Source organism: Sardina pilchardus, chromosome 11 (assembly GCF_963854185.1).
Source record: "Sardina pilchardus chromosome 11, fSarPil1.1, whole genome shotgun sequence".
Taxonomy (NCBI): domain Eukaryota; kingdom Metazoa; phylum Chordata; class Actinopteri; order Clupeiformes; family Clupeidae; genus Sardina; species Sardina pilchardus.
In genome coordinates, this window is record NC_085004.1 from 17,882,295 (window position 1) to 17,893,965 (window position 11,671).

The 11,671-nt window shown below is 43.7% G+C and overlaps 1 long non-coding RNA gene across 1 annotated transcript; it reads left to right on the top strand.

Moving 5' to 3' along the window:
* Window positions 1-947: 947 nt before the first annotated feature.
* LOC134096121 (uncharacterized) lies at window positions 948-2,228 on the top strand. The gene is made up of 3 exons (XR_009940704.1): window positions 948-1,069; window positions 1,550-1,611; window positions 1,840-2,228. It is a non-coding gene; the product is annotated as an uncharacterized LOC134096121 (long non-coding RNA).
* The last annotated feature ends 9,443 nt before the right edge of the window (window positions 2,229-11,671 follow it).

The window sequence follows — 11,671 nt, forward strand, 5'->3', positions numbered from 1 at the left end:
AGTTCATTGAAGTCCAAGTTAAATGTTTAAGAGAATATGTGAGCTTAATTGTGATAGAGCAAAGAAATGTGTTCTACTGCATTTGATTGTGTTAGATGTGTTTTGGAGTCACTTGTACTGAAGGGACTCAGTACTCCTGGAGGGGAGTAGTGTAAGGCTGTTCACATATATTATCCCTTCCCCTTTAATGTTTATGTTGTGTGATGCTTACGCTGATTGGCCATGAGCGTGACATGATCACGTATAGTGAGCGTAGTGAGAGGACCATGTTAGTTTCAGTTTCTAGGTTGATAGGCTCACAGCTCACTGCATGGACAACTACTTGTTCTGTGCCCGAGCTAGAGACCTTAGCCTAGTTTAGTCACGGCCACTGTGATGTGTACTTATGTATTATTGTACTCACCTGCCGACGTTCAGTAAATTCCACAAAAGGAGGATTCTTTGTCGTGTGAAGTCATTTAACCCACGTCAGTCGAGCGGCGCATTGCTCATTCAAGAAGTCACAGCACGACAATACGCTCGTCATAGGGAACGACGATTCATCTGCTACTCGGTTAGACTAGCAGCTAGCCTCCCCAAAAGTCTGCTTGGCTAGACAGATTACCAGTGTGTGTGTGTGTGTGTGTGTATGAATTAAATTTTAGAGGTATAAAAATATCGGTATCTGGTGTTATTTACACTTAGAATACAGTAATTACGTGGTCTAGAATAACGATTGAAAACGACGATACTCTCGTCCCCCATAGGGAATGACGATTCAGGCTAACATTATTTTAGCACGTCAAATCTGTTCATGTTTGACCCTGTAGCTTAGTTGTCAGGCATAATTCGCCGTTTTTATATCATAGCGATACATGTGATTTTGTTTGAAGTAGCCCAACATTTATTTGCTAGCTGGAAATAATTAAGGAAAGTCTTCAAGAGTTGCTAATAGTATGGTTTTGTCTTTTTTTTTTTTTTTACAGTGAGCGGAGCGGACAACTGATCCGAGGAGCACAGGCATACAAGTATGTCCATCCTAAACTACTGTTAACATCCTTCGACGGATTCTCTGTTCATTCTGGCTGATGTAAGTATTGTTGTTACAAACACATCTATCATCTTATCAAGCATTCTGCTTATCACACATCTTTTCATTTTGGTTAAGTAATAGTATTTCATTACAAACTCATATTACTGATGAATTGTACTGCTCTGCTGAGTAACATGCTTGGTAATGTTTTATTTGAAGGTGTCTACATAAGATTGACATGAGCCCGTCATAGACATTACATGATATTCATCATCAAAATGAATGACTGTTGTCAATGGGTGTTTTTTTTTGTAATGTAAAGTTGACACTGTTTGAGGTGCATACATTACAAAAATTGAATGGCACTTAATGACAGTAGCCATAAATGTTCATGATACTTGTTATGTCCTGATGACAGGCTCATATCACACTTATGTTGACACTTTCAAATGGAGTGTTACCAAAGTTTTCACTGAAAAATATTGTGTAATGTACACCACTGAAAGTGTTTTTTGTTTGTTTGTTTGTTTTATATAGGTCACTGGCAGACATCGAGGGGGAAGAGAGTCTTCCAGACACACCCAGAATCATTATGCTTGGTATGTATATTTTTCTTCTTGATTTGTATGTACAGTTAAATCCATTTAATTCCTTTGAAATACACCTGTCTTGACTCACATATGAACTTCAGTCACATCCCATCCTTAATCCATAGGGTTTATGATGACATTGGTTCACTCTTTGCAGCAATAACAGCTTCAACTGTTTTGGGAAGACTTATCACAAGATTTAAGTATGTTCATGGGATTTTTTGACCATTCTTTCAGAAGCGCATTTTGGAGGTCACACACTGATGTTGGACGAGGCGACTGGCTCTCAGGATCCGCTCTAATTCATCCCAAAGGTGTTCTATTGAGTTGAGGTCAGGACCCTGTGCAGGCCAGTCAAGTTCATCCAGACCAAACTCTGTTATCCATGCCTTTATGGACCTTGCTTTGTGCACTGGTGCACTGTCATGTTGGAACAGGAAGGGGCCATCCCCGAGCTGGGCTTGGTCCCTTAGTTCCAGTGAAAGGAACTTTGAATGCTTTAGCATTAACCAAGAGATTTTGGACAATTCCAAGCTCCCAACTTTGTGAGAAGTGTGTGTGTGTGTGTTTGTGTGTGTGTGTGTGTGGCAGCCAGAGCCATAGAGGGATGGTGTTCTCTACCTCTTGTGACAGCAGTGATGTTTTTTTAATTACATGTTAAATGCAATAATATGAGTTGCAATAATATGAGTTGCTGAAGAATTAATAAATATATTTTATGTAAGATTGTGATGTGTTTCTTGATTCATGCATGTTGTAATCACTTACATGCTTAAGTCTAAATTAAAAAAAAATAATATAATAAATTAATTAATGAAATAAATATTAAATGCAACTGAGGAATAGGTCAAATTTGAAAATAAAATAATAACAGTAAAGTACTGTATTGTCTTATAATTACTGTACACTACTGTAAACTACATTACAGTACTGTATTGCTCATTTAATATACAGTAAAGTTCTGGCAACCGTGCTGCCTGTACTGTACTGTAATTTTACAGGAATTTTTTTAACAGTGTAGGTCATGAGGGAAAAGGTATAAAGATGTGCTAAGCCCAGGCCAGAGGTGGATTCCAGTGCTTGCACATACAATCATTGACTGTGAACATGAACTTGATGTGAATCAGACATACAGCAAACAATACAAACAGTTATTGCCACTGCACCCACCCACCTACACACACACACACACACACACACACACACACACACACACACACACACACACACACAGACACAGACACAGACACAGACACACACACACGCACACATACACATACACATACACATACACATACACATACAGTACACATACACATACACACACACACACACACACACACACACATACACACACACACTATTACATTTAAAAAGCTAACCGGCGCCTGTGTGCAACCAGTGTGATGTATGGAGGTGGTGATGCTACTGTCTGAGAGAGGCTGGCTCTGTGGATCTGCACTGGCCCAGGACCGAGGAGAGGCAGGAAAAACCGAGGAGAGGCAGGAAAAAACCCAAACAGAACACACTTCATCTGACTGCTTTCAGTTATTTTCTCTTGTCAATAGCACACAATCCATACCCGTCTGGAGCACAAGTGAACCCCTTTTTCCCTCAACAAATGCTGACTGCGCATGCAGGTGTGTGGTTAACACGACGGACATCCTGCGGTTACAATAGCTTCAAGTTCTAAACCACAGCCAGGCGAGCGGTGACAACCTGCTGAAAGCTGAGGTCGGGCTGAGTTAACGCCGCTTGGTGGTTAAGATCGCGCTCCGCACTTGCGGTCGCAGGCGCAGGTAGAGTGATCGCTCTGGAGCTGCCCGTGGCTGGATGACACGCAGGGAGTCCAGTAAAGGAGAACTGGGGCCTAGCTGTCCATTTATTATTGATGGGCTTTGTGTCGCTGCTGTCAAGCTGCTCTAGTTTTTTTTGCATTGACCACAAATGCAGACACACAAAAAAATGATCACACACATAGAGACACCACACATCCACACATCCAAACATCCGCACACACACACACACACACACACACACACACACACACACACACACACACACACACACACACACACACACACACACACACACACACACACACACACACACACACACACACACACCATAAAGGTGTGTAAGGACTGTACCGGGTCCCTGGGCTGTCTCCCTAATGACAGCTTCCTGTAGGGTTGTTGACGGAGAAGTCGCTTTTAAGATGCTTTTCTGATGTGCCATGACACACTGAATCGGAGTGGATGGTTCAAAAGCCTTCTCAGAAAGCCGCTGAAAGATCGGCCACTCTGGACGGCCCTCAAAGACCTGCAAATGGACTTAGACAAAGTGAAAGGCAAGCCTAGAGAAAGGGAGAGGAAGAAAGTGAGAGAGAGAGAGAGAGGGGGGGGGAGAGAGAGGGAGAGAGGAATAAAGGCACTATGAACCAGCCATCATGTCATAAAAAGCCACACACACACACACACACACACACACACACACTCACACAAAACTATGAAGAGAGAGAAGAGAAATGAAAAAGACTTCTTTTAATAATTCACATTCAAGAGAATAAGGAAAGATGCCAATTAGGCAAAAGGCAATCTCTTTGCTGTCCAGTAGAATAATCTTTTAATGACCATTCTGTGCACTTCTGAATCTCCTCCTTCGGTCTGTCTGAGTATAGGACAATATGACTTTTATCTTTATTTTTGAACTGGCACTTCATGTACAATTCAACAGACCTATATACGATAAATCATGGAGTGGAATACAAAAGAAAGCGGCATATTTAAGCATCCAAATGAACAGAGATGACTCCAGTTCCTCCTCTTGTCTCAATTAGCATACACTGTGACACCAGCCGTGGTCATGACATAACTTCTTCAGGCACTGTAGGAGAATTCATTTCTCACAATACTATTGTGTTCAGAGAATGTAGAGAATAAGGGCTAACTGAGAGAGAAGAGAGAGAGAGAGAGAGAGAGAGAGAGAGAGAGAGAGAGAGAGAGAGAGAGAGAGAGAGAGAGAGCAAAAGGTGGATTGTGCAAAGCATTGTATCAGGCCGTTGTGCCAGCCTATCCATCTTACGCTATGGCTAATGTGGAGAGGAGCTGTGGTGGAACAATTAGGTCTTTTTCGTCCACTTACATCTTTCACGGACTAAAACGGCAGCACCTTGGCACAGCAGGGGGAGAAGAAGGCCACATTAGTATGGGACGCCACCAGGCATGGACTGGCCATAGGGCATACCGGGCAATGCCCGGTGGGCCGACGCATATTTGGGCCGAGGCTGTCTATTTAATAATAATTAAAAAAAAATATTAGGCTCATTTATATAACGTACGGCCACAACGGTAGCGAATCGCGGCCCATTGGTTGACTGCCTTAATGGACATTGGGCTAGTCCAATGAAATCTCAGGGCCCTCCCTAACTCCCTCCCGGCCTCATCTCCCTCTTGACTTGAGTTCGACCGGAGTTTGAGACCGTCCGTCCGTATATGAAAATGTACGAAGACAAACCACAAAAGCGCAAGGGGGGCGCAGAGAAGTTGCGAGATAAAAGGCTAAAGCCTACAAGTGGATGCAGCAAAAATGTGCTAAAATTACAGAAATGTTTGCCACCACAAGTTCAAACAGGGCCGTCGACATATAGCAGCAGTGCAGAAGCAGCACCGAGTGCAGGCTTCAGAGAGGCACATGCGAGTGTGCAACAGAGTTACACAGAGGAATTGATTCGGAGGAGGAGGAAGAGGTGAGAGACGTGACCCAGCAGGGACAGATTGAGGAGGAGGTCAGAATAGCTACTGTGAGGCAGGTAAGAAGGAGCCGAAATGTTGGCTGAACTTTTTGGGCGCACAACGAACAATTAAAAGTTTGAAATCTGCGACTGCTTCTTCCCCTTGCTTCTTTTAGATGTATTAACCTGCCTACTATGTAGGATTCAGCACCCAGTTAAGCAAAACAAAGTTTTATAGTGTGAGCGCGTCTTTTTGTGTGGTTTCTGTGTAGGCCTACCCCCCGCATTTGAATTGCGATACCCATTAAATTAACGAGTTGTCGGCTCGCCATCAACCTTCTGAAATCTTAAGACAGTCACGATTGGTCGAAATTGTTGTCAATCTTGACGCAGTACAACAAGCAAACTATCACATTTCTTTGCGTCAAGCAGACACCCATACACACAGACATGCAGTCAGACACATGGAATGAAACAGGAATGGTGATAGCCCATGGAATTAACAATGAAAATGTTTTGGGATGTGTAGCCTATACATCTTCACTAAATAGTATCAAGGTGAATTGTTGGCTAAAACTGTGCAAATGCTCAACATAAATTATAGCAGGTTTTATTTAGTGAAGCATTTAATAGCATGAGTTTTGTGCACAACCTCATCCTTGCTGGTTTAAAGGTCACTCTAGTGTGTGTGTGTGTGTGTGTGTGTGAGAGAGAGAGAGTACAATAATATATATATTTTTTTTAGCAAGGGTAGGCTAGCCTACTCGCTTCCATGCAGGCTACTGCGGTTTACTTAAATATTTTTTTACAAACAAAACAGTGTGCACATATGTTTTATCGTGTAAATTATCATGGTGGGCCACTATGGCCAAAAATGCCCGGGCCGTTTTTTGGTCCCAGTCCAGCCCTGGACGCCACATTAACTGTCTGTCCGGACACATCAATAACAGCTGCAGCAGGGGATCAACTCTTTGATAGCAATTCTGTGGGAAAAAAAGAAGAAGAAGAAAAAAAAAGACAGAATGACTGACCACTCGTAAATGATTTTTTTGTACTGAAATATTTATACAAGTGTGCTCAGAGCATCACTATGAGGCATTTAAGAGACAATTTACGCCATCTGAGTCCAACTAAATCAATAGAGTTCAATTGTACTGGTGCACAGGAAAAATGCTTCAGTATGAGAACGAGAACTAAGAGGCCCTGAGTAAATTAGTCTTCTGGTCACATCCTTCCTCAAACTCATTGACATTTCAAATGTATTGTCTTAGAGCATGTTGCCAGTGTTGAGACGGTTAGTAGTCAGTTGTTGTATGACACTGTGATTTCACTCTATGAAGTAATGACCCATTCCTTACCAATCTGCTTAAAATAAATACAAAATGAATCTTCAAAAATAGTGCTTCAGGGTTTTGAATCATGCAAAGACCTATCTTTGTGTGCGTGTGAATCATTTCATGTTGAGAAAAAATAAAACATAACCCTTACACTGTTGATTTCACACACAATGAGAAAACCACGTTGTGTGCTACATTCAAAATGAACATTAGTCTTTAGTAATATTGAACTGTGCTGTCTGTGCTGTGCTTGTCTGAAATGGACAAAAAAAATGCAGCAAAGGGGGGCAGGGAAGGCAACAAGGTAGAGTTTACGGTCAAGGAGAACCCTACCAAAGGGCTCGCCTCAGGCAAATCAAGTCTGACTTTTATTTCTTTAGGTGTCAAAGCTGTATGGCCTTTTCAGGTCTGGGAACAGTAAGGCGACCTGACAGAGTCAGTCCGAGTGGGGACACAGAGGGGGCGGGGGAGTGCCTGCCTAATGACACAGTGTGTGTGTGTGTGTGTGTGTGTGTGTGTGTATGTGTGTGTGTGGATGCTGAATTGATGCTGGGATGATTGCATGTGGGTGTGTGTAGATGTTGAATTGTGGGCTGAGATTAGCTTGTTTGTGTATGTCTTTTTATATGTGAATGTGTGGCTTTGTGAGAGTGTGTGTGTGTGTGTGTGTGTGTGTGTGTGTGTGTGTGTGTGTGTGTGTGTGTGTGTGTGTGTGTGTGTGTGTGTGTGTGTGTATGTGTGTGTGTGTGCGTCCCTGTGTGCGTACGTCCCTGCGTGCGTGTGTGTGTGTGTGATTATCTGGTATTTAAGTGTGAAAATGGTGTTATTATGTCGTAGGTGTATGTGACAGAGGTGTGCATGTGTTGTTTATGACAGTAAATTATTTGATATGTGTTTTCTGTGTATATGTGTTTGTATGTGTGTGCATGTGGCATGTGAGTATGAGAATGATTGCATGTATGTGTGTTTGTGTGTGTGTGCGTGCGTGTGCCCGTGTGTGTGTATGTGTCTTTCCCCACTGCTGCCACAGAGTTCTCCTTGCCCTATGTTGTCCTTAAACGGAGGAGATGTGTGAAATTTCGCTTGTTAAAAATGCCTTGCCTGTTCGATAATTACGTTCTGATTCCCGTCACTGATAGTGACAATTACCTAACCTACCTAGAAGTGACTGCACACAACCGAGGCGGACAAGGAGAAATAAAAAAGGAGAAAAAAAAAGAAAAACAAGAGGGGGAAAAAAGAAAAGAAAAGAAGGTACAACACAGTGTTCACAGCTCAATGCTAAGGCCTGCTTTTTCTCTTTCCGTTCCTCTATAGCGGCTACAGTACGTGTCGAGTGCTCGCGCTCTGTGCTGACTAAGCCACGGTGTGGCGCGTCGGGTCATCAGCGGATTCACAGCCACAGTCATTATCGCGTCTGTATTCACAGGTCTGCCACCACACAGGCTCTGCCCCATACTGGGGTGCTAAGATGCTATCAGGCAGAAGAGAACAATGCATGCAGACATGCTTTAATGGTTGAATATGTCGTGGGTGGTGTGTAGAGTAAGAACAAAAAGTCATTTAGGGTAGAAGAGCATGAAAGGCTGCCTGTCACAAACAGTGTAAAACCACTTACTTTAAAGTTGAAAGAGGCTCTTTACAGAGAATGGCTGACTGTCTGAGTATTCTCAACATTAATGTGCTTTTAAAAAGGAAAAAAAGGAAAAATGCTACACAGAATGCTCTCATCTCTAATCTCCTATTGTGCTCTTTGATCAGACACCTCATATTAAATTTAATTCTCTGAGCATTTTAACTACTGTAAACCAATTAGGCAGCCTCCGAAGAGGTGATGGGTGAGAGTGGGTCACCACAACACCTCCATTTCCCAGCGACACCAGTCTCTCAAGGGCCTTTAAATTGTTTGCTTGTTGTTGATTCCTTATAGAAATCAAACAATTTATTTAATATAAGCTGTCTCTAAAACAAATATGTGCCTTGTCAGGAGCAGACCTATCCCAACGTCAGTGCAAGCATAAGGCAGAAGTCAGTAATTTAAAAAGCAATTATATCTGATTTAATATAGGCCTACACACTGCCTCACTTAGGGATTAATTAAATAAGCATTTATCTGTTATTGGCCCTGTTTTACTGGGCTCTTGGTAAATGTCACAATTTTATACTTGCTCAACGCAGACACCCAAAGCACAGCAGGATTGTAGACATTGCTCTAATTATTTTAAATGTTCACCCATCTGGGCAAAGTAATCTATTATGAAGGTCTTTAGTTCTGGTAACAGTATAACAGCTAAATGCTAACGCAACATTGGACAATTATTACCATGATATTTCCATGATACACAGTATACTGTAGGTTTTCATGATATGCAGCACTTCAAGTCTTGGTTTGTCACAGATGTAAAAGAGCTTTAGAGATTTTGTTTCCTTTAATATTTTCCGCCCTATATCCATTTCCTCATGTCAATCACACAGGAGCAGAAATATATACGGCCTAATGTGTGTTTATTTGCGGTACATGCTGTAGTGGGCTCTTGTCTCCCAGCTTAGACCCGAGAAGTGAAAATCCATGCAGAGAGTGGAAGCAGGCAGGCTGAACCACCTCTCACCAGCAGATGCTTCTTTGTCTGCGCTTGGCAGTGACACACACACACACATGGGTACACACACACACACACACACACGGGCACACACACATATGCGTTTCCGTATTTGTTTATAGGCACCATAATCAGTGGGGCCCGACTCAGAGGGGCCTCGACGCATCAGCCCGACAGCCGCGAGTCACAGAGGCAGTGCTCTCTCAAGGAGCACGGCTTAAAGTGATATAAATGTCTTTGAATGACAGTGTAAATCTGCGCGCTGACAAATAACCTGCTTTGAAGTCAACGCCGCGTCGAATAGGATACAAGTTTGGTGTTTGAGGAAAAAAAAAAAAAAGCTGAGACCCTTGAGCCAAAAAAAAAGAGAGGAGGAAAGGGGGGGGGGTGATGAAGAAGAGGGAAGAGAGGGGAAGGAAGAAAAAAAAACATTGCAATGTCAAAGTGACAGTCTTTAACTCTGTCGGTACAAAGCGAAGGGCGTGTGCCGCGTTTATCTGAATGAGAATGTCACGCCTGCTTAAATTTACATCCCGCCGTAACGCCGAGCTCTCTGGCAGGACGCCGGTGGCTCGCGCGCCTTTACGGATGGGCGGGAGAGGCAAACAATAAAGTCGCCCCGCAAATGAATATTTCTTCCTGTCCGATGTGTGGCACAATTCATCACAATTCCACGCCCGGGCCCCCAAAGTAATATATAAACTTAGCACGCTGTCTTGTTGCAAAAATGGAAATGGACTTCGAAGAAATGAGCAATTTCCCCGTGGAAGAATTGAAAATTCCGCAGGGCCGTCTCTGGCTGACCTGTCATCCATCACGGCGCCGCTCCTCCGGGTTGGGGAGAGGCTGGGGGGACCGGGCGTCCATTGACAGGTGCTAGCCGGCGTCTAATGGCACACAGAAAACACAGTCAAGTGGCGGGGAAAGGCAATAGGACTGTTAATTGCTCTGGACACTCTCTGGAATACAGAGAGCAGCTGGCACCCAACGCAACGGAGACGTGAGACGGGGGGGCTTTCAGGGCTGCAGCCAGCCTGCCCCCCCCTCTCCGTTCCTCTCTCTCTCATTCTCTCTCTCCCTCCTTCTCTCTCTCACTCTCTCTCTCCCTCCCTGGTCTCATTCCCTGAGCTCTATAGCCTCCACAAATGGCTCCCAGATTATGTACCGAAAGCAATTTGTTTTGGGGCCCGCCAATGGACACGGGAGGCGATGAGCTGCGGTGTGTCACCGGAGGAGATGCAAGACATTCAGAGCGGGATGGAGGGAGGAAAAAAGCAGGCGTGATGGCTACCTTTGCGTAATGGCTTCCAGTCAGCTCGGCCAGCAAACAGAAAGGCTGCACCCTAAAAAGGCTCAGCGACAGCAGATCATCTGTCCATCTTGTCGGTTTGATGTTTCAGACAGCAGTCTTAGATGCCGCATACATGTACAGTCAGTGGTGCTCACAGCTTTCTCACAGGAAAAACAGAACACAAGAAGGGCTTTTTGTGGATACACTTCTTGAGTGTGTCTATGTACAAACTATATCCTTCTGAGAACTCTTCATTACAAAAGTGGTTGCAAATGGTTCCTTCTGAAAGATTTGCGGACTACTTTTATTTTGCTTCCTCTGCGAACAATTATATAATTGTACGGTTGTTTCATGGATGTCAGTGTTGTACAGTACCTCTACTGTACACCCACAGTGTTATTTTAGATAGTTGCATTTGCCCTTGCATATAATCGTTCAGCAGACAATGTTATCGGCAATTGCAAATGACTCTGAACTTGACGTTGTTTATCAGTTTATTTCTAGTATAGGGGATAGTGAGTCCTGCGCCAATATCACTGACATTCTTAGCTCTTGGCCCTGGCAATTGAGTTGTTTTGCTGTTTTTTTTCCCCCTCGACTTTCCAGAGAGTGTCTTCATTTTACTGATAATGCGTGTCCTGTGTGGACAGAGTGGTTGCTCACATGTTCCCTATCACCCAGCCCTGCTCTCTGCTTCTCTCTCCCCCTATCTCCGTGTGCGATTCCATATCTGTCTGCACTTGCGGCTCTCTCCTTTTGTTCTGGATGAGGTCTCATTAGTGTGTAAATGCATTGCTCTCTCCCTGTTTTCAAGCTTGATAATGCGACGTGACGTTCGGGCCGATCATAATGGGCCTGTGCTGGCTTGGGTATGATGATGGAGCTGCCACAGAGGGTGTATGAGTGTGTGTGTGTGTGTGTGTGTGTGTGTGTGTAGATCTGTGCGCATGTATGTGTGTGTGTGTGTAGATATATGTGTGTGAGTGTGCGTTTGAGTGTGTGTTTGAGTGTGTGTGTGTGTGTGTGTGTGTGTGTGTGTCTGTGTGTAGATATATGTGTGTGAGTGTGTGTTTGAGTGTGTGTGTGTGTGTGTGTGTGTGTGTGTGTG